General features: G+C 34.2%; 1 long non-coding RNA gene and 1 other non-coding gene across 2 annotated transcripts; one reads left to right on the forward strand and one right to left on the reverse strand.

Moving 5' to 3' along the window:
* Positions 1 to 329: 329 nt before the first annotated feature.
* On the forward strand, positions 330 to 3,175 carry LOC130590731 (uncharacterized). Its single transcript, XR_008968579.1, has 2 exons — positions 330 to 1,048; positions 2,925 to 3,175. It is a non-coding gene; the product is annotated as an uncharacterized LOC130590731 (long non-coding RNA).
* Positions 3,176 to 4,573: 1,398 nt separating this feature from the next.
* On the reverse strand, positions 4,574 to 4,677 carry LOC125496144 (small nucleolar RNA R71). The gene has a single exon (XR_007272846.1). It is a non-coding gene; the product is annotated as a small nucleolar RNA R71 (small nucleolar RNA).
* Positions 4,678 to 5,864: the final 1,187 nt, after the last annotated feature.

Genomic DNA, 5,864 nt, shown 5'->3' on the forward strand with positions numbered 1-5,864 from the left:
CAGGTAAATTTTTAGTTACGAGGACGTAACTCCCTTTTTAAGGGGGGTAGAATTCATAATAATTACGTGCGTTAGTGTTGAAAGTTGTTATGGCAACATGTGATTGAAAATTTTCTGATAAAGCTTTGCTTTGATGTGTTTCACTCCCTACTTGTTATATTACGATGATTCCTGTGATAAAGTTCGTGAGTTGTTTTCAGAAACAAGAGTATAAGTTTGATCATTTGAATAATACTTTAAGTTTCGGGACAAAACTTATTTTAAGGGGGGTAGATTGTAACACAATGTATTTTATACCCGTTTGTATTAATTTATTTGCTGAAAATAATTTCAGATTTCTTTTATTAAAAATATAATTCTTTTACTAGCTTTGACTTTATCTTTGAAGTGGTCAAAAACAAATTCCTAGATTTACTAGGTTTACTATCTAACTAGTTATTAGGCCCGGGCAATGCCCCGGGTAAGAAAAATTTCATTTATTAATATTCTACTTTGATATGATATCACTAAATACAACTTGGTCTAGTGGTTAAAACTTTAGTACATGAACTTGAGGTCACGGGATCAAAACCTATACTATGCAATTTCTAATTTTTTTTATTGTACATGGATTACATGAACTAAAACTCCCTAGGGAGAGCGCCAAAGTGGCACCATTCCTGGTTTACGCACGCCTTTTAATATATTAGTATAGATTAGAGTTGGAAAAAAAAAGGAAAAAAAAAGCAAAAGAAAAAAAGAAAAAATACAAATACCTAACCTACAGTATCATCACCAATTCATCACGACATTTTTTCCTCCGCAAAACTTCATCTTCTTATTCTATATTTCACATTCTTTTTCTATTTTGTTTTTTTCCTCTTTAATTCTTCCTTCAACCATTATTACACATCCATTGATACATCATCTCCACCTTCATCATCTCTAGTTCGTTAGTTTTAAAAAATAGGAAATTTTTGGGTTATTGGACTTGCGATTTTCGGATCAAGAGGTCGAGATTGTTGGGTCTTTATAGTGTAATCTCACTTTTATTACTTTTCCTAATCAAGTAAGTTCTAATCTTAATTTCAATTTCGTACTTGGTTGATTATATGAATTTGGGGGTTTTGTAAATTATAACAAAATCGAATTGGGGAAAATTCCTACTATGTGAAATTTGTATAATTAGTTTGTGATTCGTGTTTAATTCAAGTTGATAACATGCTTTCGATTTTAGATTTCAATGTTTATTACCTTCAAAACTTAATCTAAATAATTAGTCATATGTTATAGTTGTTTGATAAATGAAAGAGGGTTTTGTTAGTTTTGCTCAGAATTCTGATTATAATTGGTAGTTACTTGATAAGTAAAAGATGTTATTGTTGTTTAATCTGAACCTCAGTTTGATTAGGCAAGGTATTGACAATTAGTTTTCTAGTTTGTTGGTTGATTAGTAGGTTGACTTAGTAGTACAATCATGTGGTTATTTACTGTGTTCTAGTTATCAATTTTTATGCTTATGTCATTATTGTCTATATGCAATCTGAAATTTGTGTAAATAAAAGTTGGCATTACATGTTCTTGTATGGAAGTTTTACCTTTCGTTAACAAGTAGTTTGTTAGTAATGGTTAGCGGTTGTATGACTATTGACATCATTAGAATAAAATAAGTCAATTTCATATATAGCATTTATATCATTTTTTTTACTTGACAGAATTTATTTCTTAGTGAAATTATTTATGAGGTTATGAATTATGAGGCAGGATTGAACTTTAAGGCATGAGAATGGAGTTTCTCTTTGATTCTTAAAGTACAATGACTGTTGATATAAGTTTCACTAACATGACTACAACTACGCTAAAAATGTTTTAGGCAAATGGCTACGCTAGTACTCCATGGATAAGTGTTGTTATGTGGTATTAATAATAATGTTGTATTTGTATATGTGTTGTATTTGTATATGTGCTGTGGTGGTTGCCATGTTGTCTTCCTAGTATTCTAATTTTGTTAAGGTCGAGTTTCTAGTTAGTTGTTGTGGTAGCAGGAATAGATGAGGTATGATTGTAGATAATAACGACGTCAAGGTGTGGGTACATTTTGACCAAGCTATGCCCTTTATAGCTGAATTATGTTAAGTATAGTCAAGGGACTTATACGATACTATTATTATATTGTAGATTGCGGGTTCGTAGAGGAACCTTTTTGACTTGAGATTGAGATTTGCTAGCTTTGATTGCTGATAAGGTAAGATTTCTTACTGTGTTTATACAGATGAGTTGAAAAACTGTTTTTATAATGTTTGGAAATTTATTTTTACGATGAGATTGTTTTATGAAATTTATACGTTGAGATTTAAATGGTTTTCGATATTTATATCGAAATAGTTTATGAGATTATTCATGAGATTTCTATTAAAAGGAGGAAGTTCCTCTATGTTACCAAGTTGAGATTTTGAAAGGAGGAAGTTCTTCACCCTTACGAGGGTTTATAGAGTTTTATTGTGGGGTTGCCGGTAAGCGGTATTCTCCGAGTTTGGAAGTATGTTGAGTTAACAGTGTCTCAACAATATATTTTAGTACTTGGGTGTATGTTGATCAATACACTTGCCATTAGTCTTCCTTCTTGGTTCGTTATCAAGTTAGGGGTATGCATACTAGGGACTTTGGTGTTTACCTTGTCTAATGAGCCTAGCTAGCTCATTGGATTTCTATTACTTCCTACTCACAGATTTCGAAAGGTTATATTTGAAAGTTTTACATAATAGTTCAGAAAGAAAGAAAGATGGTTATTAGAAAGTTAATTTTTATATATATAATCTGTACACCTTTTAAATGAATTTGTAAGATATTCCTACATATCTTACCTGCACATTGAATAGTTTTGTTTTATTACAGTAATAAATCTTGCTCATCCTTTGGCTGATATTACAGTGTTTAATGTGCAGGGACTTGAAGATAGTTAGCGCCAGTTGGGTTAAAGAGTGCGTTGGATCCCTTTTGGTTTAATTTGGACTTTAAAAAGACTTCCGCTGTTATTCATTTGATTATAAGATTTATGTTCTGGTTTGTAATAATTATTTTACATTCTATTTAGTTGGTCTGTAATAATTAGTTAAAACTTATTGGTTATTGTTTTAGTGAGAACCATTAGCCTTGCGGTTATTATTAATAATTATCGCGGCGTAGCACCTTTGGATTTTCGAGTTTATTTATATTAAGTTGATTTTAGAATTATTGGAAATTCAGGGTTGTTACAATTTCTCATCCCTTGCTATTCACTTTTCAATTCTTCTTTGTGTTTCCATCATATTTCTTTCTTATTTAATTGTTATTATGTTTTCTCCAATTATGTGTGATGAGTAGTTTATTTTCTAAGGATTTTGGGGATCTATGTATGCATATGAGGGATAGCTTGAATGATTATTTGATTCATTTATTTGTTTGATTTTTGCTATTGTGTTGTTTCAGTTAATCTACAAGTTTGACCAACTGTATCGATTATTGTCATAATACAAAGTTATAGATCGAAAGGTAGGATTTTGTATAAGCTCTCAATAGTAGGCTTAGCGATATATGACCATACGAGAGCGGCTTAGTGAGCTTCGAGGGAGGTAATGTTCGAGAGAAATTACATGTGCCCTGGTTAGATTATTTGTTTGAGCTCTTCAATCATTCTTGATATCCTGAATTGCATATATGGTGAACCGTTCCCTAGTCTTTCCCTTATTTGATATTTGATTTTTGTGATTTGATTATTTGCTTAGGTCACCCAATCTTTTCATCTGATTTAGTTAGTATAATATAGAGTTCAGATATAATAGTATAGTTATCTCCCTGTGGATTCGATCCTGATTTTCCTGACTACTAGTTGGTGGACCTTATGTTATTTTTGATTAGGTGATACGACTTTAGCCTATCAAATTTTGGCACCGTTGCCGGGGAGACGATTTATTTTTATTGTATCTAAATTATAGTATTACACTACCTGACTCTAAAGAACACATGTTCTTCGGAGCATCTCACGTTTGTTTTATTTTTTTTGGTGTATGAGGAGGAAATTAAAATTCCCAAATCTCATTCCATTTGATCCGGAGATTGAAAAGACTGCTCGTGGACCCAGAAAGAAAACCAAGCAAGCAAAGTTGTATGCAGGGACACCTTCTTTACCATCCTCACCACAACAAGAGTTCCCCGTCACACCTATTTCTCTTAAAATGGGTGAGAATATTACACGAATCTTCTGGGATTATGCACAACCATCCCCTAATAATGTACCCACTAGGTAAGGATGTGTACTATCGCTGCTGCAATATTTGAAATCAAATCTCATGTGTTGAACATGGTTCAAAATAATCAATTTGCTAGGTTATCTTCTGAAGACCCAAACCAGCACCTACAACGATTTTCACAATGTTGTGCTACTCATAAACAAGCAGGTGTTTCTGCTGAGGAGTTGAATATGATTCTATTTGACTTTTCTCTGCGAGACAAAGCTCTATTTCGGTATAAAAAGTTGCCTGCCTCCATAACCACTTGGGTAGAGTTATCATAAATTTTACTCATCAAATGGTATCCATATCAAAAGACTGCAGGTATGCGTCATGAGATAGTGACTTTCTCCCACGATCCAGGAGAGTCATTGTATGAAGCTTGGGAAAGGTTCAAGGATCTGCAACGCCTTTGTCCTCATCATGGTTTTGACAAGTGGTATTTGTGTCAAATTTTCTACACTAGAGTTGATGCAGATACGAGACAGATAATTGATAAAGCGTCTGGTGGGTTTTTTCATGGATAAAGCCATATAAAGAAGAAGGGTATGAACTTCTAGAGAAACTTGCTTTTATTCAAGCGTTTACTATTGGTTATTTTATGAAAAAAAAAGGAGGCAAACATGACGTTGATGCCTATTCTTTACTATCCGAGCAACTAGCTGCTCTAAACCAGAAGATCGATTCTTTGAAGTTAGGTAATGATTCCTCCTCCCACATGAGTGTTAACGTGATAGATAGTGCTTCTGGATATAATGCTCTCATATGTGACACTTATGGGATAGCTGGACACAACTCTCAATCCCGCTCTCTTAGCTTCTAGTGAGACAGTGCACACATTGTAGTCACAACACAAGCCCTGGTTCAATCCATACTCCAATACATACAATCCTGGGATGTGAGATCATCCAAATCTCTCATATAGGAGCAATAATGTGTTAAATCCTCACCACCAACATTATCCATTGCCTCAGCAGCAACAACAGTCCATACTGCAATCCTATTTTCAGCAGTATTAGTCACAACCACAAGCTCCTCCTAGATTTCAGAGAAATCAGTTTCAAAAGTAACATAGCACACCTCCTTCAGACCCAGCTATTGTTGAACTCCAAAATCTCATGTTGCAGATGCAGAAGGGTATCCTTTCTTTTCAAGCAGATAATAGGTCTCAGTTTGAGAACTTGCATGCTCAAAACAAGCTACCGAGGACAGACAATAAGATCTTAAAATCACAAATAGCTCAGCTAGCTAGTTCTTCTACTAGTAGGCCATCTGGGTCATTGCCTTCACAACCAATGCAACCAAGGGACACTGCCTATGCTATTACCCTTTGAATTGGAGTGCAGTATGATTCCCCGGCAATGCTAGAAGTGGAATCATCAGTTGCTAAGAAACCGCGTCCTGAGGATGCTGAACCTCAGGCAAAGCAAGGAGCTGTAGACAAGACTACAGAGGTGACTAAGGAGAAAACTATGACTCTGGTGATCAAGCTACCATTCCCAAATCGGATGCTAAAAAGGAGCTTGACCACCAGTACGGTAAATTTTTAGAGGTGGTAAAGCATCTGCAGGTAATAGTTCCTTTTACTAAATTATTAAATCAAGTGTCTGCTTATTC

The sequence above is a fragment of the Beta vulgaris genome, chromosome 3 (genome assembly GCF_026745355.1).
Source record: "Beta vulgaris subsp. vulgaris cultivar EL10 chromosome 3, EL10.2, whole genome shotgun sequence".
Taxonomy (NCBI): domain Eukaryota; kingdom Viridiplantae; phylum Streptophyta; class Magnoliopsida; order Caryophyllales; family Amaranthaceae; genus Beta; species Beta vulgaris.